Raw genomic sequence first — 16,349 nt, 5'->3', positions numbered from 1 at the left:
AACCACACACACTGGGCAGCAGCACACACACACCAACCAAGCTTACTGCTGCAGAGGCCTGCTCTGTGGCTCTGCTCCTCTATGATCCTCAGTGTTGGCCCAGCAGCATGGGCCTGCGCCAGGGAGAAATTAACCCTAATCGCAGATCCAAGATTTCCCTACCCGGATCCAAACCTTCAACCATTACGACTTGAAAAACGCCAGGCTGGACTGAGACCAGTCTGTGGGAACGACTGCCAGAAAGATCCCTCAGCCTCTTTTGCCTGACAACTCAAACTGAATTCTTCAGTTGCTCTGTTTGCTACATAGTTCAGTCTGAGACTGCCATTGTTGAAGTAGTTTGTGGTGACGTCAAAATGGAAGGGTGTTACTCAGCGATTGGATCATTTCTAACCAATCCGTTCTAGAAATCGTAGAGTTGGTACTCAGCGATTGGATCATCTCTAACCAATTCGTTCTAGATATCGTAGGGGTGGTACTCAGATCCAGACTCCTTGCGGAGAAGAAACTAACGTCTGTGGGCATGGCGTAGCGTTTGGCCGGAGCAAGGAGTTTGGGTAGCCAGGCAACAGCCTCTTTTCCTTAGGCTGCCACCAGACACTCAGATCCTCATCCTCACTCAGGCCTGGCAAGGACACTCTGCTACTTCACTGACAGAGAGAGAGCTCTCCCTCCTTAAATGATCCTTGCCACGGGCGAGCAGCCATCAATTCCCCCAGCATCCATCATTTGCCCAGGCACGACAGATAAGGCTATTTACTTCTCCTTACGCTAATCTCTGTAAGCACTGCGCTTCACCACAACACAACACATTTATGGAGGCCCCCCTAATTTCTGTCCGTGTAACAACAGGATGAGATACCGTCTGACTGTGGCCAGTGGTAAACAATGCCCTGCAGACAGACTGCTGGTCTGGACCCAGCTTCATGGCCTGCTGAGCCTTCTCAATGTAGGCTACACCACTGCTAATATAGATAAGTGGTGGGTAATGGTGGGTAGATGGAGATTCACCGAATGGGGAACCAAGCTGCTTTCATACCACCGTGTTTTGCCTCCAAGTGTCCTTTACCTAAGGCGTCCTCGTAGACCTATAAAAGGGTCTAGGCTAAATCTCTGTTTTGTCTTAGATCGTCCTGGGTTGACTCTTGTTCTTTTTCTACCAGAGTAATGAGACAAAGAAAAGCCCTCTTGGTTTTTCCTCAGGAGGAAATCCCTTCCTAAACACATCACAGCACATTGGTTGTTAGTACAACAGCTAGGCCATCTATTCCAGTACAGTAGGCTGGGGGCTTTCTGAATACTTCCATTCATGTTGACCAGTGGGTGAAACTTCCTTCCAGTTCTCTTTTATGAGATTTGAAGAAAAACTGGGCTGAAAAAACAGGTCCAGGAGCATAGTCGCTAGTTCTACTTTAAACACAATATGGAATATTTCAACCTGCTCAAAACATCTTAGTTGCTGTAGGCCTAGGGCGCGGACTGCACACGCACAGCTGGATTTAAAGCATATGCTCACAGTGAGAGAGAGGTCCAGACTAGCTGTGCCCTGCGTGCTACTGGAACAAAGTGGGTCCGCTGATTAATGAAATAACACCACTGGCACGTCCAAGACAGGAAGAAACACTGTAGACAAATACATACAGGGAGAGATCACACCAATCAATACTATGACACCAAGACACAATAGTAGTGAGAGCAGCCCATGTTGTTGAACAGACGATGGGGGGGGCTTCAGTACAGTAGAGTCCCAATGTAGCCTGAGGCCATGCAACCAATGTCCTGTCGACTACTCCCACTGCTCCAAGCCTGGATCTACCAAAGCACAAAACCAATGAACCGCCAACAGCCAGGCCAAGTACCAAACCAACCGCAACATTGGAAAGTGAAATTTTTTTCATGGAACACTCACAAGTCGTGTGAGCATGCCAGCATCCCTCACAGACACACAGGCTACACATGACAACCCTTAGATTAATTTGTGATTCAGATATCCATTCAGTGTCGTGCTATGCTTTCCCGTTGCTGGCCTGTCTGCCTTTCTGACATGCCTGTGCATTAAATGGCATACTATTGAGGATTTAGGTCAGCGGGGCTGCCAGGCTGACAATGCCTTAGTCAGAACACATACAGTACCATGGGATGGCCATTGGTCAGCGCTCATTGAGGATCAGCAGGGGAAAGGCTTCGACTGACTGTGCTTCAAATTACCAATAGGTTTTCTGCTGAAGTGGCCATCATTATGATGGCCATCAGACAGATCCAAGATGGCATAGCAGTGAAGACGTGTTTTTGTTCGTCCTCTCGTGTACTTTTGTATTTTTCTTCTTTTTTGTATATATTTCAATTTTATTTTCACTCTTTTCCATTTTAATTCGATTATACCTTCCAGTAATCTGCCTGACCCAATGTGATACGGAATCGCCATTTTTTAAATTAATTTTACAACACATTCAAGAACCACCAGAAGCTAACAAGCTACAATCTACAAGCTATTTAGTCATTGTTAGCCACTGCTAGCGGCTTTTACCTTCTGCACAGATACCAGCCCTGTTTTTAGCCTGGATAATAACCTGTTTTTAGCCTGGATAATATTCGCCAATCTACCAGTACTGAACTGTCTCTCCACTACAACGCCGGTTTCCTGCCGTAATCCCTGGACCACTACTTCTGATCTTCACAGCTAGCTAGTGGCAAACTTCCCTGCCACGAAGCTAGCACCAGTTAGCCATGAGCCAGGCGCATCTCCCGGCTAGCAAACTAAATTCTACAATACCTCTTTCGCCATCTGGCTTGGATCCTCTGTCGACACGGCGCCCCGCCGCACCACCACGACTGGTCTGCCGACGAATACTCCATCCACTGTGCCTTCAACCGGCCTCCGTCGGAGCAGACGCTCCCACTAGCCCCGGGCTACTAACTTTAAACGCTGTGTCGCCCGCGTGCTAGCGTAGTGGCGACTACTCCGCGGCTTCCCTGTTCCATCTACTGCTGCCCCCTGGACACTATGATCACTTGGCTAAATAGCTGATGCCTGCTGGACTGTCCATTAATCACGGTACTCCATTCTGTTTATATATTTTTTTCTGTCGGCCCCAGCCGCAAACTCTGGCTCTGGGTGTAGTTAATTCGACTCTCTCTGCGTAGTCATCGCCATTTTACCTGCTGTTGTTGTGTTAGCTGACTAGCTGTTGTTGTCCCACCTGTTGTCTTAGCTAGCTCTCCCAATCAATACTTGCGATTACTTTATGCCTCGCTGTATGTCTCTCTCAAATGTCAATATGCCTTGTATACTGTTGTTCAGGTTAGTTATCATTGTTTTAGTTTACAATGGAGCCCCTAGTTCCACTCTTCATACCCCTGACACCTCCTTTGTCCCACCTCCCACACATGCGGTAACCTCACCCATTATAACCAGCATGTCCAGAGATACAATCTCTCTTATCATCACCCGGTGCCTGGGCTTACCTCCGCTGTACCCGCACCCCACCATACCCCTGTCTGCACATTATGCCCTGAATCTATTCTACCACGCCCAGAAATCTGCTGTAGGCGACCAGTTTTGATAGCCTTTAGCCGCACCCTCATCCTACTCTGTTCCTCAGGTGATGTGGAGGTAAACCCAGGCCCTGCATGTCCCCAGGCACCCTCATTTGTTGACTTCTGTGATCGAAAAAGCCTTGGTTTCATGCATGTCAACATTAGAAGCCTCCTCCCTAAGTTTGTTTTACTCACTGCTTTAGCACACTCTGCCTACCCTGATGTCCTTGCCGTGTCTGAATCCTGGCTTAGGAAGGCCACCAAAAATTCTGAGATTTCCATACCAACTATAACATTTTCCGTCAAGATAGAACTGCCAAAGGGGGAGGAGTTGCAATCTACTGCAGAGATAGCCTGCAAAGTAATGTCATACTTTCCAGGTCCATTCCCAAACAGTTCGAACTTCTAATTTTAAAAATTAATCTCTCCAGAAATAAGTCTCTCACTGTTGCCGCCTGCTACCGACCCCCCTCAGCTCCCAGCTGTGCCCTGGACACCATTTGTGAATTGATCGCCCCCCATCTAGCTTCAGAGTTTGTTCTGTTAGGTGACCTAAACTGGGATATGCTTAACACCCCAGCAGTCCTACAATCTAAGCTAGATGCCCTCAATCTCACACAAATCATCAAGGAACCCATCAGGTACAACCCTAAATCCGTAAACATGGGCACCCTCATAGACATTATCCTGACCAACTTGCCCTCCAAATACACCTCTGCTGTCTTCAATCAGGATCTCAGCCTCATTGCCTGTATCCGCTACGGGTCCGCGGTCAAACGACCACCCCTCATCACTGTCAAACGCTCCCTAAAACACTTCTGCGAGCAGGCCTTTCTAATTGACCTGGCCCGGGTATCCTGGAAGGATATTGACCTCATCCCGTCAGTTGAGGATGCCTGGTCATTCTTTAAAAATAACTTCCTCACCATCTTAGATAAGCATGCCCCGTTCAAAAAATGCAGAACTAAGAACAGATATAGCCCTTGGTTCACTCCAGACCTGACTGCCCTCGACCAGCACAAAAACATCCTGTGGCGGACTGCAATAGCATCGAATAGTCCCCGCGATATGCAACTGTTCAGGGAAGTCAGGAACCAATACACGCAGTCAGTCAGGAAAGCAAAGGCTAGCTTTTTCAAGCAGAAATTTGCATCCTGTAGCTCTAACTCCCAAAAGTTCTGGGACACTAAAGTCCATGGAGAACAAGAGCACCTCCTCCCAGCTGCCCACGGCACTGAGGCTAGGTAACACGGTCACCACCGATAAATCCATGATAATCGAAAACTTCAACAAGCATTTCTCAACGGCTGGCCATGCCTTCCACCTGGCTACTCCAACCTCGGCCAACAGCTCCGCCCCCCTACGCAGCTACTCGCCCAAGCGTCCCCAGCTTCTCCTTTACCCAAATCCAGATAGCAGATGTTCTGAAAGAGCTGCAAAACCTGGACCCATACAAATCAGCTGGGCTTGACAATCTAGACCCTCTATTTATGAAACTATCCGCCGCCATTGTCGCAACCCCTATTACCAGCCTGTTCAACCTCTCTTTCATATCGTCTGAGATCACCAAGGATTGGAAAGCTGCCGCGGTCATCCCCCTCTTCAAAGGGGGAGACACCCTGGACCCAAACTGTTACAGACCTATATCCATCCTGCCCTGCCTATCTAAGGTCTTCGAAAGCCAAGTTAATAAACAGATCACTGACCATCTCGAATCCCACCGTACCTTCTCCGCTGTGCAATCCGGTTTCCGAGCCGGTCACGGGTGCACCTCAGCCACGCTCAAGGTACTAAACGATATCATAACCGCCATCGATAAAAGACAGTACTGTGCAGCCGTCTTCATCGACCTGGCCAAGGCTTTCGACTCTGTCAATCGCCATATTCTTATCGGCAGACTCAGTAGCCTCGGTTTTTCTGATGACTGCCTTGCCTGGTTCACCAACTACTTTGCAGACAGAGTTCAGTGTGTCAAATCGGAGGGTATGTTGTCCGGTCCTCTGGCAGTCTCTATGGGGGTACCACAGGGTTCAATTCTCGGGCCGACTCTTTTCTCTGTATATATCAATGATGTTGCTCTTGCTGCGGGCGATTCCCTGATCCACCTCTACACAGACGACACCATTCTGTATACATCTGGCCCTTCCTTGGATACTGTGCTATCTAACCTCCAAACGAGCTTCAATGCCATACAACACTCCTTCCGTGGCCTCCAACTGCTCTTAAACACTAGTAAAACCAAATGCATGCTTTTCAACCGTTCGCTGCCTGCACCCGCCCGCCCGACTAGCATCACCACCCTGGACGGTTCCGACCTAGAATATGTGGACATCTATAAATACCTAGGTGTCTGGCTAGACTGTAAACTCTCATTCCAGACTCATATTAAACATCTCCAATCCAAAATCAAATCAAGAATCAGCTTTCTATTTTGCAACAAAGCCTCCTTCACTCACACCGCAAAACTTACCCTAGTAAAACTGACTATCCTACCGATCCTCGACTTCGGCGATGTCATCTACAAAATAGCTTCCAATACTCTACTCAGCAAACTAGATGTAGTTTATCATGGTGCCATCCGTTTTGTTACTAAATCACCTTATACCACCCACCACTGCGACCTGTATGCTCTAGTCGGCTGGCCCTCGCTACATATTCGTCGCCAGACCCACTGGCTCCAGGTCATCTATAAGTCCATGCTAGGTAAAGCTCCGCCTTATCTCAGTTCACTGGTCACGATAACAACACCCACCCGTAGCACGCGCTCCAGCAGGTATATCTCACTGATCATCCCAAAAGCCAACACCTCATTTGGCCGCCTTTCCTTCCAGTTCTCTGCTGCCTGTGACTGGAACGAATTGCAAAATTTTTTTACAAAAAAATAAAATAGCTGAAGTTGGAGACTTTTATTTCCCTCACCAACTTTAAACATCTGCTATCTGAGCAGCTAACCGATCGCTGCAGCTGTACATAGTCCATCTGTAAACAGCCCACCCAATTTACCTACCTCATCCCCTTACTGTTTTTATTTATTTACTTTTCTGCCCTTTTGCACACCAGTATCTCTACTTGCACATGATCATCTGATGATTTATCACTCCAGTGTTAATCTGCTAAATTGTAATTATTCGCTCCTATGGCCTATTTATTGCCTACCTCCTCATGCCTTTTGCACACAATGTATATAGACTCATTTTTTATTTAATGAAATTTTTTTCCTACTGTGTTATTGACTTGTTTATTGTTTACTTCATGTGTAACTGTGTTGTTGTCTGTTCACACTGCTATGCTTTATCTTGGCCAGGTCGCAGTTGTAAATGAGAACTTGTTCTCAACTAGCCTACCTGGTTAAATAAAGGTGAAATAAAAAATAAAATAAATGATAGACATAAATTATATTGAGACAATAGGCTGAAAGCATGGCTTTACATAAATAGTGTTTTGTCAACTCGATGATGAGCTGCCATGATTCAGATGACAGACTGTGGTCACATAGCCTGGCTTGCCTCGCTAACCAACGGTCGTCAACACAAACATGTCTTAAAATGTTCTTTATCCTACAGTGTATGGTACTTGTGTTTTTGATGGAAAGTCAGTCCTGCAGAAAGCTAGTTAAAATGTCTAACAAAGAGGGCCTGACAGACTTAAAGCAGAGAAAGCTTTCATGTTGGGTTGAGTTTATGAGAGCCATATCTCTGCTGCTAGATTACTGTGTCATAAGAACAGGACCATGGCTTCCACTCTCTAATCAGCTTCCTCTCCCGCTCAGGGAGAGACAGGCAGGCGACACAAACTCAGCACCCCACAGGTGGTGGCCTTGTAACAAACTGACCTAAGAGCACACCAGTTGAAAGTGAAGTGATAGCCCTACTTGAAGTGAAAGAGGAACAATCTTGAATACTACTAGCATCATATAAGCCTATCTTTGGATACAAAGATGACTGAAACGTTTTTGATTAAACATTTCAGTTGCTTTCACACACATTAGCACAATAATAAGGCATGCCATGTAAAGCATTGATTTGCTTCAGTTAGGCTGAATGTAGTCTACACCATTTGCAACAACTGGGTGTTGATTCCAAGGGCCCCACTATAAAACAACACATTCTGAAAGTCAAGCCTGAAGCTTTCTGTTCCATACAAGGTCACCAAATAAACACAGGTTTGTTTCTCTGTAAGTAGAAGAGGGTGGGGAAAAGCCTTAAACTCAGAGCACATTCCAAGACAACTCAACATACAATACTATTAATAACCCCAAGTAAGTGTACACATTCTTGTGAGTCACCATTAATGGCAAGCTTAGGACTAGCTCTAACTAACATAATAGGGAGGGTAGGGCTGGGCTATATGCTAATGCTAAATGAAGTGGAGACTAGGGGGAGAGACTGGGCTCAGTAACTCACTCAGGCCCTTTGGCAATAGAAACACACTGTGTCACAACAACACTTAGGGGAGAGTCAGCAATAGAGATGATCAAAAGCTTTGGGATTCCTTCCACAGCAGAGTTTCATAAGGGAGGCACTTAGAGATTCTCTCTCTCCCATTGCTCAATATCCTCCAGTTCCCTCTGTGTATGTCTTGGGAACTAGCCTGTGAAAATGCTTTTAAAAAAGTGCTATTTGAGAAAGGAGATGTTTATCAGACAATGGGGGAAAAAATATAATCCAAGACAGCCAGCCATGCTGTCTTGGATTGGTGGGTCATAGGCTGGGTCATTGGTGGATGCTGTAGGCTAGGCAAATGCCATGACCTGCAATTTCAGATTCAATTGATTGCTAGTGACAAGAGTTTTCCCCCCCTGGACCAATCCCAATGTTGAGCTGCTGTCCAGTAATACTGATTGAGAAGCTTCTTTTATGATGCGTCTGCCAGTGTCCGACACAGCAGAATGGGGCCCAGTTCATGAAGACCGCGTTTGCTTTCAAGAGAGGGATGTTTTTGAAACACAAAGCAACGCATTACCAAGGGGGCTGAAATCATTGTAATGGAAAAAGTAGGTACAATCAAATACAATTTTAACTGTCACATGCTTTGTATACAACAGGTGTAGACTAACAGTGCTTACGGGCTTGCTTATGGGTCCTTCAACAATGCAGAGTAAAAAATGAAAAAACATTAAATGAAAGTGACACTGTGAATAATAAAAATAAAGAGTAAAAATAACATGGCTATATATAGGGAGTAGAAAATAAAATGGCTGTATACAGTGCATTCGGATAGTATTCAGACCCCTAGGCTTTTCCACATTTTGTTACGTTATGGTCACTCTGACAGAGCTCAGGAGTTCCTCTGTGGAGATGGGAGAACCTTCCAGAAGGACAACCATCTCTGTAGCGATCCACCAATCAGGTCTTTATGGTAGCGTGACCAGACGGAAGCCACTCCTCAGTAAAAAGGCACATGACAGCCCGCTTGGAGTTTTCCAAAAGGCACCTAAAGGACTCTGACCATGAGAAACAAGATTCTCTGGTCTGATGAAACCAAGATTGAACTCTGGCCTGAATGCCAAGCGTCACATCTGGAGGAAACCAGGCACCGTTCATCACCTGGCAAATACATTCCCTATGGTGAAGCATGGTGATGGCAGCATCATGCTGTGTGGATGTTTTTCAGCAGCAGGTACTGGAAGACTAGTCAGGATGGAGGGAAAGAATATCAGAGCAAAGTACAGAGAGATCCTTGATGAAAACCTGCTCCAGATCTCTCAGGACCTCAGACTGGGGGCAAAGGTTCACCTTCCAACAGGACAATGACCCTAAACACACAGCCAAGACACCGCAGGAGTCTCAATGTCCTTGAGTGGCCCAGCCAGAGCCCGGACTTGAACCCGATCGAACATCTGGGATGGTGTTGTTGATGTTAGCCATGACTAGCCTTTCACAGCATTTCATGGCTACAGCCCAGAGTGCTACAGGGCGATAGTCATTTAGACAGGTTACCTTGGCGTTCTTGGGTACTTGGACTATGGTGTCCTGCTTGAAACATGTAGGTATTACAGACTGTGTCAGGGAGATTCTACTTGCCAGCTGGTCAGTGCATGTTCCGAGTACATGTCCTGGTAATCCGTCTGGCCCTGCGGCCTTGTGAATGTTAACCTGTTTAAATGTCTTACATCGGCTACAGACCACGTGACCACAGTCATCCGGATAAGCTGGTGCTCTCACACATGGTTCGGTCTTGCTTGCCTCGAAGCAAGCATAGAAAGCATTTAGGTCGTTTGCAAGCCCTGCCACATCTGAAGAGCGTCAGAGCCGGTGTAGTAGAAAACAATCTTAGTCCTATATTGACGTAAAAGCTGTAGTTATCCCATCTGAGACTGCTGCTCAATCAAAGACCAGTGGGTGCAGTTATAGAACACATTAGGGATGAACTAGTCAATATCCGGGAGGGGGTCGTAAGGTCAAGCTCAACTAGGCTTGTCATAAGTTGTGCATTAACTTCTTATGGCTGCAGGGGCAGTATTGAGTAGCTTGGATGAAAGGTGCACAGAGGTGCCCATAGTAAACTGCCTGCTCCTCAGTCCCAGTTGCTAATATATGCATATTATTATTCGTATTGGATAGAAAACACTCTGAAGTTTCTAAAACTGTTTGAATGATGTCTGTGAGTATAACAGAACTCATATGGCCTGAGAATTTCAAAAACCTGAGAAAAAAATCGAAAACAGGAAGTGGGAATTCTGAGGTTGGTTGATTTTCAACACAGCCCCTATTGAACACACAGTGGGATATGGATGAGTTCCTAACTTGTCTGATGCCTCTACTGTGAAGTGGGGCCGAAGGAGACATGAAATAGTCAGGTCTACCATGACCTGGCCATGCTCTGACCATGCGCGTTCACATGAGAGGGAGCTCTGTTCCATCGCACATCTGAAGTCAATGTAATTCTCCGGTTGGAACTTTATTGAAGATTTATGTTAAAAACATTCTAAAGTTTGATTCAATACATCGTTTGACATGTTTCTACTGACTGTTACGGAACTTTCGTCTGCTTTTAGTGAATGCGCTTCTTGACTTTGAATTTGTTTACCAAACACGCTAACAAAAATAGCTATTTGGAAATAAATGATGGACATTACCGAACAAAACAAACATTTCTTGTGGAAGTGGGAGTCCTGGGAGTGCATTCCGACGAAGATCAGCAAAGTGAAGATTTATAATGCTTTTTATGAATTTTGTTGACTGCACAATTTGGCGGGTAACTGTATGGCTTCCTTTTGTGGCACAACGCTGTTCTCAGATTATTGAATATTGTGCATTTGCCGTAAAGCTTTTTGAAATCTGACACAGCGGTTGCATTAAGAACAAGTGTATCTTCAATTCTATGTAAAACATGTATCTTTCATCAAAGTTTATGATGAGTATTTATGTTATTTGACGTGGCTCTCTGCAATTTCTCAGGATATTTTGGAGGCATTTCTGAACATGACGCCAATGTAAACTGAGGTTTTTGGATATAAATGAGCTTCATCGAACAAAACATATGTATTGTGTAACATGAAGTCCTATGAGTGTCATCTGATGAAGATCAAAGGTTTGTGATTCATTTTATCTCTATTTCTGCTTTTTGTGACTCCTGTCTGGCTGGAAAAATGACTGTTTTTCTGTGATTTTGCAGTGACATAACATAATAGTTTGTGATGCTTTCGCTGTAAAGCCTATTTGAAATCGGACACTTTGGTGGGATTAACAACAAGATTACCTTTAAAAATGGTATAAGATACATGTATGTTTGAGGAATTTTAATTATGAGATTTCTGTTGTTTGAATTTGGCGCCCTGCACTTTTACTGGCTGTTGTCATATCATCCCGTTAACGGGATTGCAGCCATAAGAAGTTTTAAACATGTAGCCTAGTTGATCATAAAGCTTCTGTGACTGGGATTACTGATTTTAACATTTTATAAAAGAGAAGTGTAGAGAGCCAGACAATGATCTAGTCTCATTACTATCTAGCCAATACCTAGGCCTAAACATTGGCACCTTCACCTACTTTAGCCTCTTATTAGAAGTTGTTACATCCAGCCCAGTCTGAGTTGGACCATTGTGTTTACACAAATAGGTGGGCGTGCGCACATACTTCCACATCCAGTCTAGCTAGTCTGACACACTGTATCCTTCCTATATATATTTTTTTTTCCTTAAGTTTCAATTTAGAATTTACATGCTGCTTGAGACAGAATGTACAACTGCCCCAGGGCCTACCCTGGCATAGTGTAGAAGTGAAATTACTCAAGAAAGACATTTTCTCAAGGCTGAGCCAGAGACAGCTGGATAGAAAAGACCTCCAGATCCAGATGATTGTTTCCCTCACTACAGTACTTCCTGGTCGGGCTCTGTTTCAATGTGTGGCTTACGTAACCCAGTGACAGTGTGATGTATTAAATCGGAGGGGGAGAAACAGTCAAGGCCACGAAGGCGACCTGCCTGCCAGCCGCATTCTGAGCAGCTCTACCCAGGCTCCTCTAGAATGTAGTACACAGTATGCACACACACATTGACTGACTAACTGCTATCCACCATATCAGCAGAGGAAACTCATAACTTCATACTTTCCCACTGATCGGAAAAGCTTCTGATGTGTGCGTGTGGTAGTTAAATAGCAAAGTTAAAGTGGGAAGCCTGATACTTTGACTTTGCACTAGGTATGAGGTTAACTACACCTAAAGGCTTAAAGGGTAGGAAGAGATGAGTTTTTACTCAAAGTAAAAACACAGTGTGATCAAAGAATTAGTTGTAGTCACGAACTACAAACAGTTATATTTTAGTGTTTTTAAATACTTATTCATTGATTTCCGGATATCTTCGGGAACTACCAACAATGCCTGGAAGGCTCAGTAGGTAGAGCATGGTGCTTGCACCACCAGGGTCGTGGGTTCGATTCTCGGGGGCACCCACACGTACAATGTCGCTATTTCTCAACGTCATATGGAGAACCAATGCTACCAAACTATACTGAACAAAAATATAAAATGCAACAATTTCAAAGATTTTTCTGAGTTACAGTTCATAAGGAAATCAATCAATTGAATTTAATTAATTAGGCCCTAATCTATGGATATCACATGACTGGGAAGACATAGGTTGTGTGATAAAACTGCACATTTTAGAGTGGCCTTTTGTTGTCCCCAGCACAAGGCACACCTGTGTAATGATCATGCCGCTTAATCAGCTTCTTGATATGCTACACCTGTCAGGTGGATGGATTATCTTGGCAAATGAGAAATCCTCATTAACAGGGATGTACACAAATTACAGATCAAAAAGCTATTTGTGCAAATGGAAAATTTCTGGGATCGTTTATTTCAGCTCATGAAAAATGGGACCAACACTTTACATATTGCGTTTATATTTTTGTTCCAAACCAAATGTTGGTGCTACTGAGCTACTATGTACAGTTGAAGTCAGAAGTTTACATACACCTTAGACAAATACATTTAAAAACTCAGTTTCTCACAATTCCTGACATGTAATCCTAGTAAAAAATTCCCCGTCTTCGGTCAGTTAGGATCACCACTTTATTTTAAGAATGTGAAATGTCAGAATAATAGCAGAGAGAACGATTTATTTCAGCTTTTATTTCTTTCATCACATTCCCAGTGGGTCAGAAGTTTACATACATGCAATTAGTATTTGGTAGCATTGCCTTTAAATTGTTTAAATTGGGTCAAATGTTGCGGGTAGCCTTCCACAAGCTCCCCACAATAAATTGGGTGAATTTTGGCCTATTCCTCCTGACAGAGCTGGTGTGACTGAGTCAGGTTTGTACGCCTCCTTGCTCGCACACGCTTTTTCAGTTCTGCCCACAAATTTTCTATAGGATTGAGGCCAGGGCTTTGTGATGGCCACTTCAATACCTTGACTTTGTTCCTTAAGCCATTTTGCCACAACTTTGGAAGTATGCTTGGGGTCATTGTCCATTTGGAAGACCCATTTGCAACCAAACTTTAACTTTCTGTCTGATGTCTTGAGATGTTGCTTCAATATATCCACATCAATTTCCATCCTCATAATGCCATTTATTTTGTGAAGTGCACCAGTCCCTCCTGCAGCAAAGCACCCCCATAACATGATGCTGCCACCCACGTGATTTATGGTAGGGGTGGTGTTCTTCGGCTTGCAAGCGTCCCCCTTTATCCTCCAAACATAACGATGGTCGTTTTGGCCAAACAGTTACATTTTTGTTTCATCAGACCAGATGAAATTTCTCCAAAAAGTACGATCTTTGTCCCCATGTGCAGTTGCAAAATGTAGTCTGGCTTTTTTATGGCGGTTGTGGAGCAGTGGCCTCTGCCTTGCTGAGCGGCCTTTCAGGTTATGTCAATATAGGACTTGTTTTACTGTGGATATAAAGACTTTTGTACCTGTTTCCTCCAGCATCTTCACAAGGTCCTTTGCTGTTGTTCTGGGATTGATTTGCACCAAAATACGTTCATCTCTAGGAGACAGAACATGTCTCCTTCCCATGATGTCAAGCAAAGAGGCACTGAGTTTGAAGGTAGGCCTTGAAATACATCAACAGGTACACCTCCAATTGTCTCAAATTATGTCAATTAGCCTATCAGAAGCTTCTAAAGCCATGACATCCTTTTCTGGAATTTTCCAAGCTGTTTAAAAGGCACAGTCAACTTAGTGTATGTAAACTTCTGGCCCACTGGAATTGTAATACAGTAAATTATAAGTTAAATAATCTGTCTGTAAACAATTGTTGGAAAAATGACTTGTGTCATGCACAAAGTAGATGTCCTAACCAACTTGCCAAAACTATAGTTTGTTAACAATAAATTTGTGGAGTGGTTGAAAAACAAGTTTTAATGACTCCAACCTAAGCGTTTGTCAACTTCTGACTTCAACTGTACATCCACGAAGAAACCATATACATTTGTGCAAAAAACTGCAAAAATGTTCCTACGTTTGGTAGTGGTAGTCGAACGAGCGAGTTGTAGTAGTTGGTCATTTGTAGCTAGTGAGGTAATACCCACAAGGACAACTCATTTGTGGCCCAAAAACAATAAGCAAGCTTTGAAATTGGAACGGTTTGTCCGGTTGAAGTGAGCAGATTGGAGTATGGGAACCGTGCGCACGTCTACTGTACAAGGTGCTCATTTCACCCCGGAGGACTCCGATGGCTTAGTATAACCAGTGGAGGGCAGGATTCGGAATGAGACTGACTGAAACCAGGTGCTGTGCCAAGCGTGAATGTGAACCCTGCAACCTATATTTCCTACCGATCTACCAGTACAACACGAGTGTAAATTCAATGTGGATTTACTTCACTATATTGCTATTGGATTAGCTAGCTGACTCTCCCTCCGAATGCCTCTCATTGGCTCTTCTTTGACTTTGGTAGCTAAACTCAGCCATCAAATCAGTAAGTCTCCGCTCTCTCTACTTTATATTAGCTAGATTTTTTTTGTTGTGTTCCGCTTATGTGTCTTTGTAGAGCAAAACTTATTGTGGAAGGTACTACGCAGCATACAGACCCCCCTTGCGCATTCAACGTCGTCAAGTTATGTCGAGTTTCCTTGTAGGTCTATTTGGCGGAGAAACTGAAGCCAGCTGTATAGCTTATTGGCTGTTTCTGTTTATGAGTCTTTTATTAAAGAATGTGAAACAATGTTGCACCTGTTTGATTCTTTTCATTAAAATAATGCATAGCTGTCCTTAATATGGCCTAAAATAAAATGTGTTCATATGGGCAAAATATTATATATAGGCTATAGCATACTGAATTTGATCAGTTATAAAAATAGAACATTTCATGCGAGAAAAAAAAAATTCTGCTAAAAGGTCAACATTTGAAAGTTTCAATTAAAACAATTATCTGTTGTATGACTATAGAAATGGAACCATTGTGATTTTAGAGACAAAGTAACAATAGCCTATGATTAAAGAGCTATACTGGGCTCTCACCATCATTATTATTATTCTAATCATTAGAATTTAATCAAGTCACAATTATCAGCTTTGGTACTGACATCAGTGAGCAGGCTTTCTGAGTGAGGAGAGACATGGGTAGGCCTACTAATGAAAATTATGAAATTAGAGCTACAGAAATCCAATGTTAATATAAAATACCTGCCTTTCCGCCAACATTTTAACAGTCTAATAAGTCCATTTAATATAAGACATCACAAAATCCTCCCTGAAGACCATGGGCTGACAGGGATCCTATTTGCAGGTGTGAATTTTTTTTAAGTTTCCTAAAATAATTTCCTGCAATTCTACATAATGTCTTCATTATTGCCTTTCCTGTCTTATCCTACCTCATTTGCACATGCTGTATATAGATTTTTCTATGCATTATTGATTGTATGTTTGTTTATTCCATGTGTAACTCTGTGCTGTTGTATGTGTCTGCTTTGCTTTATCTTGGCCAGGTCGCAGTTGCAAATGAGAACTTGTTCTCAACTAGCCTACCTGGTTAAATAAAGGTGAAATAATTGTTTTTTTAAAATGTAAAATTACATTCATATTTTTTAATACCAAAAATGACAAGATAAAACTAAAGACCCATGTCTTAAACAAAATCAACAGCATAGGCCAATGAGTTTTATCTCCAAGTTATGCTGGATGCCTGGTTCTTTCAGCGTCCGGAACATCAACTGGAGGAGCACCTAACATACTTTCAGGCGACATGGGTAGAAGAGAAGGTCGGATGCATTGGAAGAAAGCCAATGTTACCAAAAGGTATGTCTTGTTTACCATAACAATGGCTTTATCATTCTTAATGACAGCATGCCCAAGGCCAATAATACTAATCTGCTTCTCTTTTCTATATTTTCTGAATTATAGAACTGCTATGATGCTGGCT

The 16,349-nt window shown here is 43.6% G+C and overlaps 1 protein-coding gene across 1 annotated transcript in view; it reads right to left on the bottom strand.

The window, feature by feature from the left end:
- The window catches only part of LOC120024575 (CD2-associated protein), a 71,701-nt gene that overhangs the window by 52,920 nt on the left and 2,432 nt on the right, over positions 1-16,349 (bottom strand). The window lies entirely within an intron of this gene.

Source organism: Salvelinus namaycush, chromosome 29 (assembly GCF_016432855.1).
Source record: "Salvelinus namaycush isolate Seneca chromosome 29, SaNama_1.0, whole genome shotgun sequence".
In the NCBI taxonomy this organism is placed as follows: domain Eukaryota; kingdom Metazoa; phylum Chordata; class Actinopteri; order Salmoniformes; family Salmonidae; genus Salvelinus; species Salvelinus namaycush.
The sequence above is the reverse complement of the archived record's forward strand: the minus strand, read 5'-3'. Positions and strand labels throughout refer to the sequence as shown.